This window comes from Camelus bactrianus, chromosome 7 (assembly GCF_048773025.1).
Source record: "Camelus bactrianus isolate YW-2024 breed Bactrian camel chromosome 7, ASM4877302v1, whole genome shotgun sequence".
NCBI lineage: Eukaryota > Metazoa > Chordata > Mammalia > Artiodactyla > Camelidae > Camelus > Camelus bactrianus.
This window is the reverse complement of record NC_133545.1, coordinates 3003482-3025933: the sequence shown is the minus strand read 5'-3', so window position 1 is coordinate 3025933 and position 22452 is coordinate 3003482. Positions and strand designations below refer to the sequence as shown.

The following is a 22452-nucleotide window of genomic DNA, read 5'->3' as shown; positions in this document are numbered from 1 at the left end:
TGTCCCTTTTCCTCCTTTTAAAACTATTTCTGAAGGTATTACCAGGTCGCTGCTGTTCATCCTGGCATTTGGAGAGTACACACTCTCCCAGCTAGAAAAGCCAGAGGAGGCACCGTGGGGACCCAGTGGGGCCCCAGCTGAGCAGTAGCAGGCCTTGGAGGTCTGGCAAGGGTGGCAAGGATTGCATTGGTGTCCCCATATGACAGCAGGTGGCCTGAAGGGCCCAGTGTCTGCAGACTCGGGAGTTGAGGGAAACCAGCAGGCTGTTATACTGTAATTCCCTTCTCAGAAGATCTTGAGGGTTCTTATCTTTTTTAATCGCTGCTTAGTTCTCCTCGGCAGATCATTAAAATAGACCCTGGGAGACACCAGTGGATTCACAGAGCAGCCTCCTCAGGCCTCGTGAATCAGCAGCGGGGGCTGACCTTCCCTGCTTATTTTAGGGGTGTTGTGAGCAGTCCCTTGCTGGGATTGGGGCAAAGATAGGGGGCCCCTCTAGAGTTCAGGAAGGCAGAGAGCCTCTCTAGGGACATTGCGTGACATCCCATCCTCAACTATTCAGAGACCTTATGAAGACAACTTTGGATCTGTTTTTCTTGCAAGCTGCCTTTTTGGGGTCATTTCCTTGAAGTCCATTTTCCCATTAAAAAATGAGACCATCTTATTAGCTGTATCATCATCATTTAAAGAACTTAGATACAGTTTCACGTCTTCTGGGAAGAAGATTCTGTAAATATGGAAATGCAGGGGTTCTTCTGTGCAGTGGGCAGGCTCGTGTGAGGGCTCATGCTCTGGGCAGCATGAACACGGGGGTTCTCGGTGGGCAAGGCAAGCCCTCCTCCTTTAAAATATTCTACAGGATATTTGTTCACGAAAGCAAAGTGTCCATGCCGAGTTAGCATCCTGTAACTGCCTGGGCTTCCTTGTAATACAGATCTCCTCCTCACTAGCTAGGAAATAGACCTGCCCTGGGCTTCCAGGCTCCGGCGAGGACTCAGGTGGCAGTTCCGACCATGGGACAGGAGCAGTGACTGGGGAGAGAGCACAGTGCTAAGCCCAAGGGCAGGCACGCAGAAGCCGGGTCTGTGTTACGTGGAAGGAGGTCCGTGGCTCTGCTCAGCTTGCTCTCATTTTGCCTGATACCCTCACCTGCCAGGAGAGTGGAAATGGTTAACCAGGGTGTGGGTTTGGGAGGACGTATACAGGCTCTCATTTGATTTTATACCTTTTGATCATGGGAAGCGCCTTACGCTTGAACCTGCTGAAATCGTGGAAGACTTCAGCTGGCCTGACACTGAAGACCAGGGGTGCGTGGTCTCAGGGAGCAGGTGGGACGTCCAGAAGCCGCTGTCCCGTCCCATGCAGCTGGGAGGGCCCTTTCCCCTGCTCCCAGAGGGACGTGAGAATTGCGGTCCCTGGCAGAGGGCCTCAGAGCCTGCCCTGTGACGTCCAGCAAAGAGGAGGCCAGCAGCAGGGCCGGGAGCAGAGGCAGAGTGGGACGGAGGTCGGAGACGGCACATCTAAAGCCGACACGCCTGTAGGGGGCGCTGGCCGTGGTCTTAGCAAACTGCTCCAAGCACAGAGCGGCGGGTAACACAGCTCATGTAGACTGCTTCTTCCTCCTCCCTTATCGGTCAGTTTTCAAGAGACACAAACTCTCTCTGTGCGTAGGCTGCTGAGCTCTGAACACATCCTCCAATTCTACACATATTGCTCCCTTGTTTCTAATGAAGCTTTGGGGATGGCCCCTTTCCTAGGCTGGTAGCAACATGCTTCCTTTTTTTTCTTTTTTTTTTTTTTTTAACGAGAGAGAAAGAGACACATGCTGGTTTGTGGTTTGCTTTGGTTTTTAAGTTGGGGATCATTTGATTGTGCTAATAACTTCATGGCTGCCGCCAACTCACCAGGCCTTGTTCCTTGGTTGAAACTCTTAGCATTACCGAGGATTTCCATTTAATGTAGCCTGAGACTTGTTTTGAACAGTCTTTAAAATTCTTTGGTTCCTGCAGACTACCCCTTAGTTCTTAGCAAGCTAACACAGGCGTAGTACAGTTTCTTACCTGCCTTGGTAGTTGGGAACCAGGCACGTGGGTGGTGGCTGGAAATAACTTTTACATGCTGAGGATTACTGCAGATTAATGAAAAAAAATCAAACGATTTTTACCTATGAATTAGAGATTGCCAAGTTTTTCCAATTTGTTTTCTAAAATATGTACTAAAAATAGATGACTCTGTAGAAAGAATTTTTTTAAATGATACTGTATGAACATTGAAATAAAATGGAGAAGAGACATCTAAAGGCCTTACTCCCTCTCTTTGGAGATGCTAAGAATTATTTTTAAATGAAATATGAAAACTCAAAGATGTTTGGACACAGTATCTCTTTTAAGCGGAATGAATTAAATCCCTCCTTTGGCTCTGAGGCCCATCAGATGTTACAGAGGCTTGTCGGTCGTGGAGTCCACACTGGCCTGCCCTCAGCTTCGCCATGTGCCCAGAGGTCAGCCTGTGAGGTGAAGTTGAAAAGGCTGAGGCCAATTTGGTTTAAATTTAGTGTATTCTCACAAACAAACTAGATCTTTCCTTAGAGAAACAAAGGAAGGGATTTTTTTTTTCCCCCTGAAAATACATTAAAGCATAAATTTATTTTAAAATATACTGTCCTCGTTTCAAATGCCAAAATGGAAAAGTGGTGATCAGGGATGCCGTGGGGAGTAAGAGGAGACAGAAAGCATTCTCCTTGCTTCTGTCAGCCGTGACCATTTTTTTCCTCAAATATTGAGCAGGGAGGAGTTTTTAGTGGCAGATTCTGTATCTGTATGTGTTGGTGGGGGGTTTGTTCACACACACACAGACACACACAGAGGCAGACCCCATGCATCAAAATCATGGTTGGAAAAGACTTCGTAAGTGCATCACGTGACCTAGTCCACCCTCTTTGGCTGGGGGATCTCGCAGTTAAATAAGAATATGCCTTTTCTTAAAAGGTCTTCAAAAAAGCCTCTTCCCATTCAGAAATATTCTGTGTTCTGTGGGCCGACTTGGGTCTTCTGCTGAATGTCAAGTTCACCGCCTCTATGACTTCCTAGATCTGAATGCCAGTGGGTCTGACGGTCCTTCTATATGTAACAATTACTTTTTGTTGCTTCTCTGTTTTCTCCAAGCTACACAAGTCCTAATACATAAGGACTTAAGATTGCCCCAGTGTGTCTATTCTCCTGTTAAATTATGGGCCCCAGGACCTGCTGCTGACTGGTAGGTTGGATTATTTACCTGGACCTTTGTAATAACCATGCCTTTGCAGAAGAGTTTTCTGAAGTGAATAAAATTTTATAAACAGCTATGAAGTGAACATTAAAACGCATGGAGCTTAGAATTTGGAACGAGGGTAGGATACAAAGGTGATGACTGCTGACTTTCCCAGGCCAGTCCTCTTTGCGTTAGACCGTGTTGCTTCTTTCAGTGGTAAAATTACATATTGAGGCAGAGGATCTGGCTTTGATCATCATGGGAGTTAAATTTTTTATGTAACCGCGTCAAAGGAAAAGGCAATGAGAGGTACCTGCGGTGGAGGCAGCGGTGGTGTTAAGAAGAGAAGGGGGGCTGAGAGGAGGAGGAAGGGGAAGAAGAAGAACCAGAAGACAAATTCAGTGTTAGGAAGAGCAAACATGACGTCTTCATGAGCCTTTCAGCAGGAGCCGTGGTCCTTTCATGACTCAGAAAGTCTCACGATGTGCTGCGTTAGTTCCCACGATGGATGCAGAAATTGTCCGGGTGTAAATTAAATCATGTTCTGCCCACGGGCTGACTTAGCCAAGACTCTCTGGATAAAAAGGAGACTCGAAGGAACTGGGCGAAGAAGAGGGATGATGGCTTCTTAAGATTGTCTTGAAATTCATCTCGGACTCCTCGACTTCCAGAGCAGGGAGAGGGAGAGAAGCTCCTTGCCTGCAGAAGGGGTTGGTGTGCGAAGGGTCTGAGGGGAGATCTGTCCTGTAGAGGGAGCAGGTTCAGAGCCAGAGCTCAGTGCCTGGAGCTGCCGGGTGGAGCCGGCAGCTGAGGGGCGCGGGGGAGAGCTGTGCGACGTCTTTGAGGAGAGGAAGGAGGGGGCTGGCGTGATGCTTTTCTTAGATGAGGCTGTGTAGCCTCGTCACCAGAGAGAACAGCACAGCCATGAAGCAGACACTGGCCTGAAGCCATCATCTGTGTGCTCGGGTGTCCACAGGTAGTTCCCACTCTTCTGGGATGCAAGTCACGGGATGTGTTAAAAGCAGTCAGTTAGCAAGTGTCACTTGACGAAACAAAAACCCAGACAACCCCAGACTGGCTGTATACACAGCCCAAATTCGAAACAAGTGGAAAGCAGCTGAGTTTTCTTCCTGAAAGATGCCTTCTCTGTGCATTGAACATGTTTTGTTGTGTTGCATCAACATTCCACTGAATTTCATCCAGCCCTTCATTTCTAGGACTTGGAGTTACCGTAGAAGGCTTAGCCAGGACCTTCAAATGCTCCGCAGAGGAAACCTGGGGGACCTAGAGGGTTGGAGAATGCTTTCTATTAACCATCACCAAAACACCTTCAGCTCCAGCATGTCTGTGGGGGAGGCTCAGATGCTGAGCACTTGCAGGGATGAGCAGTACCCGTGTTCCCGCCTTATTGGCAGTTGTAGCTTTGTTATCTTTTATGGAAATGAGCCATGCCGGCATTTGGCATTAACTGATTTGGTTTTGCCGTAGACATTTTTCACCCTCTCTCGTTGAGAGAGAGAGAAGACAGAATGAGTCTGTCGATCGAGTTCTAAAAATCGAGGAAAAGAGTATAACTTGGGGAAGAAGCGATTCTCTGTAAGCTTTTAGAGATCAGTGCTGGGTGGAGGTCCTTGCTTTGAAAATACCAGATGAGTGGAGGTTGTGCGTTCTTGATTCGAACATCGTTTGGAAAGGCAGGATGAGCTAAAAGGTTTTTATTTCACATGTGGGTTTGGTTACTTTGTGGCCTTAAAGCGTGGGAGTGGATAACCATGTAATTGAGTGGAATTTCAGCCTAAATCCTGTTTGTTGTAATTCTTCATGAGAGACATTCCCGGGTCCTTCCTGACTTGGGCATCCTGTGTTCCTTGAAGTGGGGAAATGAATGAAAGAGGGGAGGGGTGGAAAGGAATTTTTAAAATAGCCCAGATAAAGTGATCAGTCCAGAAAGTTTGTTCTCAGTCCTTCCCCCATCTGCCGTTTACTCTCCAGAACTCTTTACCGCCATGTCCCTAATGGGCCTTTTTTAAAAAATTCAGAATATGGGGTCATTTATCCTTTTTTAAAATTAAAAATTTTTTTCCTTTTTTCATTGAAATATAATCAGTTTACAATGTTGTGTCAATTCCTGGTGTACAGCGTAATAGTTCAGTCATATGTATATATACGTATATTCATTTTCATAGTCTTCTTCATTATAGGTTACTACAAGATATGAAATGCAGTACCCTGAGCTATACACTATAAACTTGTTTATCTATTCTATATGTAGTAGTTTGTATCTGCAAATCTCAAACTCCCAGTTTATCCCTTCCCAGCCCATTTCCCCCTGGTAACCATAAGTTTGTTTTCTATGCCTGTGAGTCTGTTTCTGTTTTGTAAATAAGTTCATTTGTATCTTTTTTTTTTTAGATTCCACATATAAATGATATCATGTGGTATTTTTCTTTCTCTTTCTGGCTTACTTCACTTAGAAAGACGATCTCCAGGTGCATCCATGTTGTAGCAAATGGCCTTCTTTTATTTTTGTTTTATGGCTGAGTAGTGTTCCCTTGCATAAACATACCACAACTCCTTTATCCAGTCATCTGTCAATCCTGATTGGCCTTTAGTTGTCACTGGTACCTATAAGGTACCAATATTTGTCCATAGTTGACTTTTTATCAAACCTCAATGTGATTCCACCTGGCCTTGCTCAATGACTGAGACAAATCCAACCACTGAAAAATGTCTAAAGTCAGTGTAATGCATCACTTTCCTTGAGAGCATCTGCAATTTTAACAACAGCAGTTGGTGATGAGACCCAGTGGAATTACTAATGGTTGAAATTTCTGGCACAAACTTCCGACAGAGTTGATCAAAGAAAAAAAACCTGTGGTGTTTAGTCACAATCATGAATGGAAACTTAAGGAGCGGTCACAGTGAGCACAGTCATGGCACCCCTTAAACCACTGCTGGTTCGTGGTATCTGGTCAGTTCTGTGAATTCTGCATTTACATGGAGCAGGTCCTGCGTCTGGCGAGGACCAGAGAGCAGCTGCTGTTCTGTGTTCAGCTTCCAGTCCCAGGAGGATTTAGTGGTGATGGAATTGAAGCTTGCAGCAGTCCCCTCCTAGGAAGCGTTGCCTCGGCACAGGCGTTGAGCCAGTGCCGTGGGCCCTCGTCCACAGTGCTGCCTGTCTATTTTTAGCAGTGGTGGCTGGGATGCCCTTGGATTTGGGATGCAGTCCTCCGCTAGCGACTTTACGAAACACCTTAGTGATATAATAAAGTCTTGATAAGAGAATTTTCTGTTATTTTGTGTTATTGTGTTATTCCCTTACTAGGATCTGGTCAATTGTTAGAGAGATTTAGTTTCTCCTGCCAGAACTAGAAACTGCTTTCCCATCAGAAAGCACATGAGACTCGGAGCATCATCTCAGGCTGTTCCATTGTTAATCTGGAACACAGGCTTCTGAAAAATGTCAGCGTGCACGCCTGTGTGTGGAGGTGGGAGACGGGACCGCGAGGCCCCCGCACGGTCTGCTGATTGAAATGGGAAACCATGGTGGGTGGGGCTCTTTCAGAATGTTTTCAAAGTTCAGAGTCTGTCTTCCGACCTACTCCTGTGGTTCCTCTTGACAGTGATGGGAGTCTGTGTCCTTGGAAGGTTAGACTCAACCCAGACTGACATGAGCATCAGACCAAAGAATTTGAAATCTATCCCCTTTGTTTTCTTTTCTTTTTTTTGTATATGTGTATTTTTATTGCAGTACAATCAGTTTACCATGTTGTGTCAATTCCGGGCGTACAGCACATTGCTTCAGTCATACATGAACATACGTATATTCATTTTCATATTCTTTTTCACTATAAGTTACTGTAAGGTATTGAATTTAGTTCCCTGTGCTATATAGTGGGACCTTGTCGTTCACCTATTTTATGTATATTAGTTAGTATCTGCAAATATCAAATTCCCAATTTATCCCTTCCCACCCTTTTCCCCCCTCGGTAGCCATAAGTTTGTTTTCTATGTCTGTGAGTCTGCTTCTGTTTTGTAAATAAGTTCATTTGTCTTTCTTTTTTTTCAGATTCCACATATACATGATATCATATGGCATTTTTCTTTCTCTTTCTGGCTTACTTCACTTAAAGTGATGGTCTCCAGGTCCATCCATGTTGCTGCAAATGGCATTATTTCATTCTTTTTTATGACCGAGTAGTATTCCATTGTATAAATCTACCACAGCTTCTTTATCCAGTCATCTGTCGATGCACATTTAGGTTGTTTCCATGTCTTGGCTATTATAAGTAGTGCTGCTATGAGCATTGCAGTGCATGTATCTTTTTGAATTAGGGTTCCTTCTGGATATGTCCCCAGGAGTGGGATTGCTGGATGGTAAGTCTATTTTTAGTCTTTTGAGGAATCTCCATACTGTTTTCTATAACAGCTACACCAAAGTACATCCCCACTAGCAGTGCAGGAGGGCTGCCTTTTCTCCACACCCCTTCCAGCATTTATCGTTTGTGGACTTTTGAATAATGGCCATCCATTTCGTTTCTCTTGTAGAAATAGACAACAGAGATGTCCTTGAATGATGGTGATGTCTGTTTTAAAATTAATGAGAGAAATTTTACTTCTCTGTTTTTGAAGAGGCGATTTTTATTCTTCTTGTTAGAATATTTGAGGTTGTTACTGTGTTCACTCAGGGAACTCTTAGAATTATAGCACGTACTTTGTATCTTAAATTGGATCCCTGGATAGGAGAGGCAAGTAAACATATTTTTAAATTTTAATAGCTACCTAATACCCCCTGTGCTTTGTGGACAGATGCTGGCTCAGAGGAAGGTTTCTCTTTGATTAGCAGGCGCACTGTCAGGGGAGAGGCATCGCCGGCGAGGAGGGCTGGGTGGAGCAGCTGGAGGTGGGGAGACCTTCCCAGCTGTGCCATCCAGACCTGGGGGTCGGCTGAGCGCTCTGTGCTGGGAGGCGACTTGGGGAAACCGGGCGTGCTGACACGGTGGCGTGGGAAGGGTTGCAGGGGGAAGCAGAGCAGGGTCAGGCCAATTCTCGAAGAAAGGGAGGAAAACGGAACTTCACAGAATGGAATCCTGCTCAGTAGAAGGGGGTTTGGGGAGGAATGTGTGCAACTGGGAGAATGACTTGGACATCAGGATAACACTTTGTGGGGGGAGGGATTCTGTCATCCAGGCGTGTCTGATGGGCTGGAAAGGGCGCTGCGAGCTAAAGGGGTTTGTGATGTCCCCAGTAAAGTTCAAGTTTACTTAGAAGCAACAAAATATTTTAGGGCTTAATGGTTACACTCACACACGCACACACACACAAATATGTGTGTACATAGATAGATAGATAGATAGATAGATAGATAGATAGATAGATAGATAGATAGATGTAGAGATACGTACATGCACTATTTCTTGAAATAGCCTGAGATATTTTTAAGACTCAGGACAATTGGAATTTTTGGCTATGATTTTGAAAAGCAGAATAAACACTGGCTTCCACCAGTACCAGGTCACATGGTACACAGGTAGAGAATGAGATTAACCAGTAAGAGAACTTCGGCAGGTAAGCGCTGTTTTATTATTAAAAATCCTAGCGCCTTAATGCCTCAGAGCTCCCTTAATGCATTCCATTAATTTGACCTGCTCATTACAAAGGCAGGGTGGGGCAAGGGGTGGGGTATTCTGCCTTGACCTCGCCAGTCGCTCTTTTTCCCGGGGGTTGGAAGAGCACACGTGGGCGTGGGCATGGATGCCTCTGACTTCTGATCCCAGGTCCCCGCTCCTAGCTGAGGGACCTTGGGCCAATCTGGTCTGTGTCCACATCTGGAGAGAATGCCCATTACACTGTATTTGTGAAGCACAGAACACTGTTCCTAGCGTGGAGATTTCAAACTGCTGTCGAGTGAGCACTTCCTTTGTGTGCTGGCATGGCGTTGACATGTGAACGGCTCTTGTTGCTTTCAGCATTTGGCGGAGGCTTGTGTGTCCATTCTAACAGTGGCTGTTTTATGAAATCATAGAATGTTGGACTTTTAAGGCGTTTCATAGACCATCCTGCCCAGTGATTTTTGGACTTTTGTTTTCTTAACAGAAACCTATTCCCCAAATTAAATAAGCCAAACCCAACATGTGAAAGAGGTGACAGCACTTCCTTAGGGACACCCAGGGACATCCCAGCAGAGCCCCAGAGCAGCTGGGAGCACGGCTTTCAAACCAGACATCTAATTCAGCAGTAGAATGTTACACAGGAGGCAGTAAGGCTCAGAGAGGTTAAGTAAATTACCAAAATCACACAGCAGACAAACTGCAGATTCAGGACGCAAACCCCCCCCCTTTTTTTTTTTTTGCTCCAAAGCAAGCAATCCCAGGTGAGATGTGGTAAAAGTTATATACTGAAGAGATTAACACAAAAACTGACATTAACTGGAAATGGCACAGGAAATAAAAGAAATAAGTATTATATATGCACTGAAAAACTCTTGTCTGCAGATCAGCTGACAAAGGTACAGGCTTGGGGCAGTGAGGGGTTGACCGCTGTTCTCTGTCTTCACATCGTGCAGGAGTTGTAGCTCTTTCTTCGTTTGGTGGCACCATCCCAGGAGGCATTTGGTTTTTCATAGCAACTTTTCTTATTTAATTAGTTATTTAATGAGTTGCTTTGGAAACAAGAGAAAAAAATGAAGATATAATAAATGTTTTTCTCCACCATTTTTTCCAAGTAAGCAACAATGAATAAATTCTGCTTGCGCTGGAAGTGTGCAGTGGGTAATTTCCATCTCCTCTTACCCTTAAATAGCTTCAAAGGTGGTAGTTACACAACAGGTGTGGGGAGATGAGTGTGAAAGAGGAGGAGCCCCAGCCTAACGCCTGTGCGCGCGGGGACTTGGACCCACAGGCGTTCGGACGTTGAAACATTTGGAAATTTCATTAGTTCACGAGCTTAAAGTGAACCGACAGTGTCGATCACTACCCTTGGATTTCAGATCCGTCTTTTTTTCTGTGATTTTTTTTTAATTGAAGTATAGTTGATTTACAGTGTTGTGTTAGCTTCTGGTGTACAACGTAATGATTCAGTTATGTATGTGTGTGTATACATATATATATGTGTGTTCTCTTTCCAGTTCTTTTCCATTATAGGTTATCACAAAATATTGAATGTAGTTCCCTGTGCTGTATGGTAAATCCTTGTTGTATATCTGTTTTATATATAGTAATATTAATCTGCAAATCCTAAACTTCTAATTTATCCCTTTCCCCCTTTCCCTCTTTTTAACCATAGTTTGTTTTCTATGTCTGTGAGTCTCTTTCTGGTTTATAATAAGTTCATTCATGTCATTTTTTAGATTCCACATATAAGTGATATCATGATACTTGTCTCTGTCTGACTTACTTCACTTAGCATGATAATCTCCAGGTCCATCCCTGTTACAGCCAATGGCATTATTTCATTCTTTTTTCATGGCTGAGTAGTATTCCGTTGTATATAGGTACCACAACTTCTTCATCCAGTTGCACAGACCCCTTCTGAGGGTCTGATGAAAGCCGTGGAGCGGCTCACCAGGAAAAATCCGACCGTCTCTTGATCACGTGAGGCTCACAGAAGCCCCCGGGTTTGCAAGTAGACTGCAGGTTGCGTGTCTGTCCCTTTAATGGGGTCTTGCAGAAACCAGCAGGGTCTGAAGATCATTGGCAGATAGATGCTCACTGCTCAGTCCTTGTGCAGATACTGACTGAGTAGCGGTCCCGTCTGGGTGCAGTCAAAGCGCTCACTGCATAGGGGAGGGGCTGGGGTGGGGCTGGGCGTGGAGGGTCAGGGAAAAATGGGTCTGGTACCCCAGAAGTGGTGGCTGAAGGGTCTGTGAGCCATGTCGGGTGAGGAAAGTGGAAAGGGAAGTTGAAGGAAGTGTGTCTTTCATTTGAGGAACTGTCAAATATTAGGAGAAGTGGTAGGATTTCGATCTTTTCATTTTCTGGGCTACTCTAGAAGGCAAAACTAGGGGGTGTGGACCGAGGTCCCTCGACAGCAGCTCTAGCTGAGAGCCAGCCCGCACGCCTCGGGGCAGGGGTCGCTTCTCGCCCCCAGAGCTGCCCCGGGCCCAGCGGGATGACCCCGGGCCTGTGCTCGTCCCCCATTGGGGCAGGCTCGACTCAGGCTCCTTCCACGTGAGGATCTCGGGACTTCAGCGTGGAGCCTTTTGGAGTTTCCCTGACACGCAGCACGGGCCTGCGCCTTGCGTGTCTCCCGCACCGAGCGCGGCGCCCGCGTGGGCCTGTGTGCGGAGTGAGGCGGTGAAGGAAGGGCGCGCGCCCTCCCCGCCAGCCTCCTCCCGGGAGCGAGCCCCAGGTCGGGGGTCCGTGGTTTTATTCACTCAGCAAGTGCATTTCCTAGAGGAAAGTAAACCCCAGTCCCCTGGACGAACACCTCACCCTCCTTCCCTGACGCTCCGAGTCTCGTTACTGCTTTTCCTTTCCCCAAATTCCACCCCACCTGACCTGCCTGGACCCATTTCTCAGCCTCAGAAGCGGCGTCCCTGCCGCGGCTGCGGGTCACGCGCGGGCGTCCTGTCTTGCCGTGGCTCCTCCGCGCAGTGAGTGAACAGCCTGCATTTACCAGCTGGGTCGGTAAACAGGAAGGCCAGCTGGTGAGAGACGGGGCCCGGCTGGAGAGGGGCCTGTGCGCGGCACCGCGGGCCCTTCTTGCTGAGTCAGAAGCACCGAGCCTCTTTCAACCACAGAAGCGACTTGCTGTGATGAAAAGACGGTAAGATCCCAATTGCGCCCCTTCCCCCGGATGCAGGGGAAGTGGACTCGGACCTTTGAGCTGCAGCTCTGAGACTCAGGTGGGAGAAGTGCTTTCAGGAAACAAGGAAGAAGGTGGATCAACCAATCGCAAAGTGGGCGGAAGACGTGAGGAGACGTTTCTCCAAAGAAGACATCCAGACGGCCAGCAGGCACGTGGAGAGATGCTCAGTGTTGCTGATTACAAGGGAAATGCAATTAAAGCCATAGTGAGGCATCGCCTCACACCGGTCAAAATAGCCATCATTAAAATGGCCATAAAGAGTAAATGCTGCAGAGGGTGTGGAGAGAAGGGGACCCTCCTACACGCTTGGTGGGAGTGTAATTTGGTGCAGCCGTTATGGAAAACTGGAGATTCCTTAAAAAACTGAGAATAGAGTTACTATATGATCCAGCAACCCTACTCCTGGGCATCTGTCTGGAGTGAAGTAAGTCAGAGAAAGACACATACCATATAACATCACTCATGGTTGGAATCTAAAAACAATGACACAAATGAAATTATTTACAAAACAGAAAGAGACTCACAGACACAGATAACAAACTCACAGTCATCAAAGAGGGAAGGAGGGGAGGGGTAAATTAGGAGTTCGGGATTAGCAGCTGCAAACTGCTATATACAAAATGGATAAACAACAAGCTCCTCCCGTACAGCACAGGGAACTGCATTCAGTACCTTGTGACAACCTACAATGGAAAGGAATATATGTGTGTAACTGAATCGCTGAGGCTAGCACAGTACTGTGTGTAGATCAACCACACTTCAGTAAGAAAAGGGCCCGTGCATCACGGTCCGCAGGCCGGGAGGCCTGGGCAGGGCGCGCACCTGCCAGCCTCGTTGCCCCTGGGGCCGTGCAGGGTTGAGGGTGATTTCCAGTGCGGGGACAGGATGCAGCACCTCTGAAGAAGACACGATGAAGCTGTGAACCTTTGGTTTATGGAGCCAAGGAGGTTGTGGGGAGGGGGCTTAGGGGAAGGAGCCTTGGATTCCTGTAGGCCTGAGCTTAAAGTGCAGCCCTGGCACTCACCCGCAGGCGGCTTGGACCCTTTGGGCGACCTCAGTTCCCGCACTGACCGAGTGTCTGACAGATGACAGATGTGAATATTGCTGCTGTGTGGTTGTGGTACGTGCCACGTAGAGGGGTGGAGACATGATGCAGTCATGAGAGTTGGGTCCACGTTTTCATGGTCTCCGCGGCCCCGGAACAGGCCAGCTGGAGGGGAGAAGCCGCCGAATGGATGCAGAGGTTTACATCCTGTGAGGTGTGTTTGCTGCGTTGAGTGAAGTGCTTTACTTTTCCTTACCTGCTGTTGTGCTTGAAGTTGCATAGCTAATAAGATGCATTGCAAGCAGTTAGTCTGCAGTTTCTGACACTGTCAAATTCACGCGGGCGTGTGGCTTGAATAGTTACATTAAGGTGCTTGACGCTAAGTTGTGGTTTATTAGTTGTCAGACATGTGCTTGCAGCTCGGATGCTTATCCAGCTTAGTTCCCTGGTGACACTGCCATGAACGTGAATGTGATAGCAACTCATGGGTGCAATTTTACCTGCAAAGTAGACTCTGCTTTAAAGTTACTAAAATCTTGCAGTGTCGCCAGGTTTTAAGATGACTGAACTTGGTTTCTGAAGAATTACGGTCCTTGTAATGAGTGGATATATGATTTGAATTTTTTTTATTAGTTTACTTCTGTGGTGAAATATCCCTGTTGAAACTTTTAGATTTGTATAATTGTGTTGTCATTGCTTGAACGAGGAGGAAATTATACTTAAAGTAACAGACAGTAATTGAATTTAAGAAAAACACTGCAGAAAATAAAGATCACTGCACGAAAGGCTGGCCTGTGCTTTTTCTGCAGACTGCACAAGATGTTCTCATCAAAGGAGTACCAACGAAAGGAAATACTAAACTTGTGTGTGTTTTTCACTGAGATCTTAATGTCGTGAAAGAAACTTCCAATTCTTTTTTTTTTTTCAAATTGAAGTCTCGCTGGTTTACAGTGTTGTGTTAATTTCTCGTGCACAGAATAGTGATTCAGTTACACATACATCCCCTCTCATGTTCTTTGGGTGGAGGGACACATTGGAAGTTCGGGACTTAGCAATACTTTTTAATTCTGGAGGAGTTTCCGAGCTAATCCGGTGTCTTGAATTTTAGGAGAAAAATTGTATGAATTCTCCTTTGTTAGAGAGCCCTTACTTCTAGCCACAAATCACCCGTTAACTGGATTTGAAAACATTCCCAGACTGTAATTATGTAGTTTTATTTAGAAACATGTGAAGAGTTTTTAATAATATGGGACTCAGTATTTATCCTTGTTTTGCACGCCCTTTCCATGTATAGGAATGTCAATTGATTTTCTTATATTACCCTATAAAAAGGTGCAGTGAATTTAAGAATAATGAGAGAGATTTGGGGGAAAATTATTAAGCCGCAAATCAATTAGATACTTTTTAACCACACTCTTTCCTGGACTCCTTATGTCTCCCCGCCCCCCTAGACCTCCTGGCCACCAGACCAGAAAGCTAGGGGTCACGTCCCTGGAGGCCCGTGGACAAAGTTTGTTCACTTACTGGAAGAATAAATCCCTTGACTGATTTTTGTTGGGTGGGTGGAAGCACCCCAGTTAAGACTGATTGCGGCAGAACTGGAAATCACCCACGGACGGTAAGTTATAACCTGCAAGTTGGGGGAGGAGAGATGTGGTTCTGGCCCCTCGTTCATCAGGGGCTATTATTTCCTTTCTTTGGGGGCTGATTAAGTTAACAATCTGCTATCACTTTTTCCTAGCCAGACGCATGGGCTTATATGTTGGAGAGAAGAGAGAAGGCTTGCGTGCAGTGGACTGTCTCAGAGACGTGGGGTCTCTTCTCTGTTGACAGCTGCAGTCACTGCTGTGGGAGACGCGAGCATATGCACGCACGTCAGTCCTGCCACCCCCAAGCTGCCCCCGCTGCCCCCGCCCCTTCGGTTGGGATGGATGCTGGTTGGTGCTGTGGGCTGATCTGTGCTTGGTTCCTAAGCCTTGCAGCCAGGCAGGGAGGCTGTCGTGTCAGAGGAAAGTAATCAAGTATAAACAGCCCAGAATCGCCCGGGTGCAGTCTCTCTGGAGCACTTGTCATCATGAATTCCCTCAACAAGCTCCCTGATTCCTTTTTAAAAACAAAAATTATAGCTGATGATTGTTTCATGTAAAAAGACAAAGCCTATTTTGAGGTAAGGATTAAAATAAAGCACTTTTTTGCCCTCAAATTGTTTTTGCTCTCAGTCAGGTGGAATTTTTATTTCCAAAGACAAAGATAAAACTCCTACTTTCCCTCTGTATGTTGTAATGTCTGGAATAGAGTAATAATTCTCCTGTGTATTCGTGCAACAGGCAAACACCAGTGCTTTAATAAGGAGGCAGTGCAAGCCATGTGTACAATTTAAAAAAAATTTAGTAGCCACATACGATTACAAGAAATAGATGGAATTAATTTTATAGTATGTTTTATTTAACCCAGCATTTTATTATTCCAACATGAAACCAACAGACAAAATTATTAACGAAAAATCTTTTACATTTTTTGTTCATACCAACTCTTTGAAGTTGGGTGTGTGTTTTACACCGACAGCACATGTCCGTTTGGACTGGCCACGTTTAAGTGCCAAAGCTCCATCTGTGGCTCGTGTCTGGCGTTTGGGCAGCAGCTCTGTACGGCACTTGCTTTCTGTAAATTGCCCCATATCCTCTAATATCTTTAATTCTACAGTAAAATGAAAGGATTCACCCCCAAGTAACAAACTGTATCTAAGGTCCATATCGTGAAGAGAAACGTTGGCTCATTGTGTTTGCGTTTCGCACTTACATTGGCAGATGTGGTCATTTTCTAAAGCTTCAGGAAAAGTGATGTTCTCCCTGTATCAGTATTTACGGAGGACTAGCAGAAAAGAAGTAGTGCTCACCCAGCGTGTGCACCTGCTGGGCGTCCGCTAGGTGTCAGGCTCACTTCCGGACACAGCGGACCAAGAGGAAGTATAAGAACATTGAATTCAGCAAGTTCTGATCGTGTGCTAGGCATTGTTCTCTGCGTTGAGAGAATTTACAACTTGCAGCCTGAATTAACTTTCACCAAAAAACAGCGTTACGATTGCACAGAACCCTGCTTTCTACCCTCCTTAAGATGAGCCCTGGCCCCGGGGTAAGGCGCAGCCTCAGTCAGTTGAGGAGGGGTTGAGAGAGGGAGTTGGGCAGGTGAAGGTCTTGTTTTGTTTTGTTCTTCCATTGCTTCATTATCGCTGCTCACCAGGCACTGTTGAAGGTTGCAAGTGGGAGATGTCCGTGTGCAGGGGGTTTAGTCATCGTTCTTGCCTCCTCTGCAGACGGCAGCCTGTGGACCTTGTTTGCTTTAAGCAGAAGTGAAGTTTATTGGAAAGCTCCCAGGGTTGATGATACGGGGATGCAGAGGGTGAGGAATCAGCAGCTGCTCTTCTGTAGACCCTCTTGCCCCTCATCTGCCGACAGTTTCCCCCACCGCACCTCCTGGCTCAGCCCCTAGGAGAGAGCTGTCCCCTCCCCATCGTCCCCAGCCAGGGAGGTGCATGGAAGGTCTCCGCCTGGCCTGGCTAACGCCACATGTCCATCTGCAGACCTGTCCCCTTGTCTTGGGACAGAGGTGCTGGGGTCCCGCACCCTCAACTGTGATACAGAACTGTCAGCACGTGGACGTCAGACGCTCCCGTACATTAGGGTGCAGTGCGTCTGTGTGTCAATTGAAGGACAAGCATTTGAGGTGCGGAGGAGCCGAACAGCTGGTCCCCTCCTCCTGCCAGTTCTTCTTTGGGCAGAATAAGCACGATCTGATAAATCTCTATTTCTGTCCCCACCCCCTCCCTGTTCTGACACGTTAACAAGACACCTACAAAGCAGAAGGGCCCGCAACAGAAGGAAAGCGATTTTCATTTGTTCTGAAACTTTGTACCTGTTATGTTCTGTGTCTTGAAGAGAATCTCGCTTAATAATTCATTTTCCAGCTGTGACAGGCGACGTGGCAGAGTCCAAACCGTGGGAAGCCTAGGCCCCGCCTGCAGGGAGGGTAGCAGTTTCCTGCGGCAGGGGAATCAAAGTAGAGTCACGAAGCCACAGCAGCACAGGGTGGAACAGAGACTTCCTAGTCCGGGGGCGCCCAGGGCGGGGGCGGCGTTCACTGGGTATCTGCTGTGAGGAGGGAAGTGCAGAGAGGGGTTTTCATAGGCAATAAACATCACACACACGGTGGCTTAATATGCTTACTTCAAATGCCTGTCCTTAACGTCACACGACTGTGACGTTAGCAGCCTGGTTTCAGAGCCATGCAAAAATCCAGTCAGGTGACATGTGGAAACGTTCATTCCACACAAACCAAGATGGTGTCACTGTGATCAGAGCTCCTGGTGTGTAGCTCATCGTGGAAGCCAGCCTGCTTGCGGGGAAGAATGAGGCCGTTAGCCCTGTTTGGGGAAAAGGAATAATGAAGAAGATGCCATTCCAGACACATCTTGAAAAAGCTGATGAAGTAGCTTAAGCGTGGGGCTTGCTGTGAGCATGGCAGTAAACCCAAAGGGTGTTGTTTCCTTTCCAGGATTCCCTTTCTCAAGATGACTCTGCTGCGAACGTCTCTCTTGGAGTGTTGTGGACTGTTCTTTAAACTGGCACAGTTAGCCTAAAGCTAAAACTCCGTAGTTTGTATTAAAAAGGAAGGAAGGGAAGGAAGCTATTTTGCACAAAAGGCTGTAGAAATGAGGGCTTGGTAAAAAGAGTGTTCGGCTGGATGATGGCGTGTGGCGGGTCCAGCTGCCACCAGGCTTTTGACCCGTGTCTGTGGCGCGCTCCGAGCTTGGTGACGGATGCTTTTGTCAAGCTCTACACAAAAGGTACATGTCCGTTTTCATCATCATCTGATTTCTGCCGAGCCCTCGCTGCCTTTGGTCCCCCAGCCGCGCAGGCCTGCTGGCCCGTTTGCCGTCCCTCGTGGAGGTGGGCGGCTCCTCTCTCCCTCCGGGTGGAGGGCGCCCGGAGTGATGCGACGCGTGTCCCCGAGCTCCTGCGCCCGCGTGCTCACAGGGGTGAGCGTCCGCATCGTCGTCTGTGAGCCATAGGCCGCTGGGAGGAGGGCAAGGCCGCTGTCTCTAGTGTTGCTGTTATTTCCGTGACAGTTCTGGGCTTCCCTCTTAGCTGGCACCTGCGGGCTAGTGATGTTTGGGTGATCTGAGCGAGGTGAAGCTGGGAACAGATAAAGCCGGTTTGATTTCATTGTGTCGGAGGTTTGATGGGTTTGCTGCGGGTGAAGGCTATTGAGAGGTACGAGCGAGGTACTTACCGGTTAAAACTTCACACAAACCGTGTATAACAAATGCACAGAAGCTGTATACACACGTCCTCGTATTTTCCACTTACAGTTAAGAGGACAGTGAGGGCAGGAGGACAGAATAAATACACTGTGTCATTTCTTCAGTCAGTTCAGAGCCTTGAACGGAGGGTTAAGTGGGCCGGGCTCCATGAAAGAAATGGGACATGTTCTCTCCCATTTGGAAACGTCCTAGGGGTTGGTTAAGGCAGGCTTTGCTGCAACACGTCCTGCGTCCCTTCTCATTCACAGGCACCTTCCACCTACGTAGCCGGTGGCTTGGGGATCTGTCTGTCTCTACGCTAGACATTGCAATCCCTCTTTGCTTGGTTAACTACGTTTCAAATATGTTATAAAAATTGTGTTTGCTATTGTGTGTGTGTGTGTATACTGTTGTGTGCGTGTGTACACACAGACACACACACACAATATATACCACCTCTTTACCCAGTCATCCGTTGACAGGCGCTCAGGTTGCTTCCATGTCTTGGCTATTGTGCATAATGCTGCTGTGAACACTGGGGCACGTGTGTCTTTTCACATTCGTGTTTTTGTTTTCTTCAGATACACACCCAGGAGTGGAATTGTTGGATCAGACAGTGGTTCTATTTTTAGTTTTTTGAGGAGCTTCCATACAGTTTTCCAAAGTGGTTGCACTAAATTGCATCCCTGCCAACAGTGTGCAAAGGCTCTCTTTTCCACGCATCCTCGCCAACACTGGCTATTTGTGATCTTTTTGCTGATCGCCGCTCTGACAGGTGTGCGTGGCACCTCATGTTGGATTTGATGTGCGTTTCTCTGATGATTAGTGATGTTGAGCATCTTTTCCTGTGCCTGTTGACCCTCTGTATGTCTTCTTTGGAAAAAATGTCTATTCAGATCTGCCGATTTTTTAATAAGGGTTTTTTTTTATATTAACTTGTAGGAGCTGCTAATATATTTTAGATATTAACCCCTATATCGGTCTCATCATTTGCAAACATTTTCTCTCATTCAGTGGGTTGTCTTTTCATTTTGTTGATGGTTTCCTTTGCCTTGGAAAAGCTTTTAAGTTTAATTAGTTTCCATTTGTTTATTTTTACTTTTGTTTCCTTTGCCTTAGGAGACAGATCCAAAAAAATACTGCTACAATTTATGTCAAAGTGTTCTGCCTGTGTTTTCTGCTGGGAGTTTTATGATTTCTGGTCTTACATTTAGGTCTTTAATCAGTTTGGAGTTTATTTTTGTACATGGTGTGAGAAAATGGTCTATTTTCATGGAATACTACTCAGCCATAAAAAGGAATGAAATTCTGCCATTTGCAACAACATGGATAGACCTGGAGGGTATTAGGCTCAGTGAAATAAGTCAGACAGAGAAAGATAAATACCATATGTTACCACTTATATGTAGAATCTAAAAAATAAATGAATGAACATAACAAAACATAAACAGAGTCACAAATGTAGAGAACAAACTAGTGGTGACCAGTGGGGAGAGGGAAGGTGGGGGCAAGACAGGGATAGAGGATTAAGAGGTACAAACTACTGTGTATAAAATAAATAAACTACAAGGATATATTGTGCAGAATCGAGAATATAGTCAACATTTTATAATAACTTTAAATGAAGTATAATCTAAAAATTTTGAATGACTATGTTGTACACCTGAAACTAACATGATACTGTGCATCAGCGGTCCCTCAGTTAGAAAAACTTACGTTTCCCAATGAGTTCTTCTCCCCTTTTGCCCCGTCAGTGCAGGCTCAGCTTAATGCTGGCGTACTTCTGTGTGCCTTTCCCTTTGCTTTTCACTGTCTCTGTCAGAACTAAGCTGCAGCTTTGTCATCCCCTCTGACCATGGGTATCCCAGGGTGTGCCCTTCCCTTCCAGGTTCTTCCGAATAGAACCCGTCTGTCTCCCATCTCTCCCTGCGTCATGGTCGTTACCCCAGGCTCCGGACTCCGTAGCAGCCGTGTGAGTGTTTTCTGGCCCAGCAGGCCCTTTTCTCAGCCAGGCAGGAGGTTGTGTCTTCGATGAATGTTCTGAGTTTTAACAGATGTGGACACCATGCTGCTAAGTGACGTTGTGGGGAACCTTTTAGGGTCACTCAGCTTCTCACAGGCGGCTGGTCCTCCCAGGCTCCTGGGATGGCATCTGCTGTCTCCATTTTCCACAAGAGGAAATGCAAGCGCAGTGAGAGGATGTGCCCGAGACCACGCGGCTGGCGCGCGGGGGAGGCGGGGCTGCGGCCCGGCCCCCTCTGTCCACGTCCATCCCATGGAGGAGGGACTTAGGGTCTATCTAGCAGATGACATCTTCCAGGGAACCTCTTTGCAGCAAAAAGAAAGCCATGCCTGGCCTTGATGACCGTGAGCCCCCAAGCTCAGTGTTGCACCTGGGACTCACTGTTCAGCTTTATTTCAGATACAAACTGCGTTCTCATTGCTCACAGTTGATGTCTGCACGTTGCCCTGGGGGTCACTTTTAAAATCGACGTTAAGTCTAGCTGGAGCCTCTCTTCTGTGATGGAAATTCCCTTCCCAAAGAGAGAGAGCAGTGTTTCTTAATTAGGTATTTACTCTAATGACTCAGAAACAGAGTCAGTTGGTCCTGTTTGCTTTGTTTTCATTATAAACTAAAGAGTTGGATTTTGTGATTTATTCAGAACTGCACCAAGATGGTTGGTATTCAGTAAATATTAACAATCAGAGGAGAGATGCTTAATTTTCTGTCATACACACATCTCTAAATGTTTAGGCCAGGGGCACGTTTTTAATGGATTCAAATAACAAATATAAATTGTGCCTGAATATCTGCTACCTGGACATCTTACCTGTCTGGAGGCTCCGTTGCCGGGAACTGCCAAATTACTTGCATGCGTCACTTTAATTGAACCTTCAACCTGACACTTTTATTGAAAAAAAAAAAAAAAGGATTCCAAGTTACTTTTCATACGTAAAGGCTGCTAAACCCATGCTTCATCGGTGAAGTCTCTGTCAGATATGGATGACCGCACCACCACGTTTCAAGGGAAAAAATGAAACCTCGCTATCTCATATGCTTGAGATTTGGTAAAGAGTGATCATTTAACTCTGCAAAGATCTGTAATTAAAGGACTGCAGGGAATGAAACAAACTGAATTATGTTCAGTTCAGCTCATGAAAATGTCATCTTTGGGCCAGAGACGTCTCTGGCATTTAAGCTTTGGGTTCTATTCGTGGTGACGGTGTAACCCTTGTGTGGCTCTGCTCCCTGTCCAGAAACATGCTGTGGTCATACCTTCGATGGTCCCCAATTCAGGGGAGACTACTGTTTCCTATTCTTAAGTCATCCCTGGAGAGCACAAGTCAGAGTTCAAAATGTATATTTCATTCAAACAAGGGTGCAGATGTAATTGTGATAAAACTGACCCCGTGACCCAGAAACCTGAATTAAAAGGTCTGAAAACTCTACCTGACACCAGTGAATGCACTGGTATTCCCTTGTCGTCATAACAGACTTGGTCCAGATCTGGAGAGGCTCCTGTGTGCTCAGTGTCCCGTGTTTATCCAGAGGGCATAGCTCTGGCATTCTCTTGTCTTGCTGACTTCGGCCTGTGAGTGTGGACATGCTGTGCAGTGGGTGCAGGCTGCTGCGACCTTCGTCCTGTCATTAGTGCGTTTGCTGCATAGAAATAATACCACTTTGTTTTCCCGCCATGATCTTCTCTAGAGAGCCAGTTGTGCAGCGCTGGATGGCTCTTATATCTCTTCCTGCGGTGGATGGCAAATGAAATAGTCCGACTTCCCACGAGGACGGAGTGAGGACAGGGAGGTGCTTGGTGCCCCTGGTCTGCAGACAGTATCCAGGGGTCCTGGGAGGGCAGGCACAGCTAAGGGTCCAGAAGAATGGTCATGACGGAGTTGCTGCTCCAAGTTCACAGTATTTTTAGAGAGATAAGAAATACACAGCTTTGGTTTGATCTTAATGTTTTGTTCGAGGTTGGGTTACCGCACATCACTGTTGGGGTCTGTATGGAGACGGATGATTCTGGAAAAAAAGTTTAGGTTTCTA

At 46.4% G+C, this 22452-nt stretch overlaps 1 protein-coding gene across 4 annotated transcripts in view; it reads left to right on the top strand.

The window, feature by feature from the left end:
• DPP6 (dipeptidyl peptidase like 6) overlaps positions 1-22452 on the top strand; it is an 846122-nt gene that overhangs the window by 431245 nt on the left and 392425 nt on the right. The window lies entirely within an intron of this gene.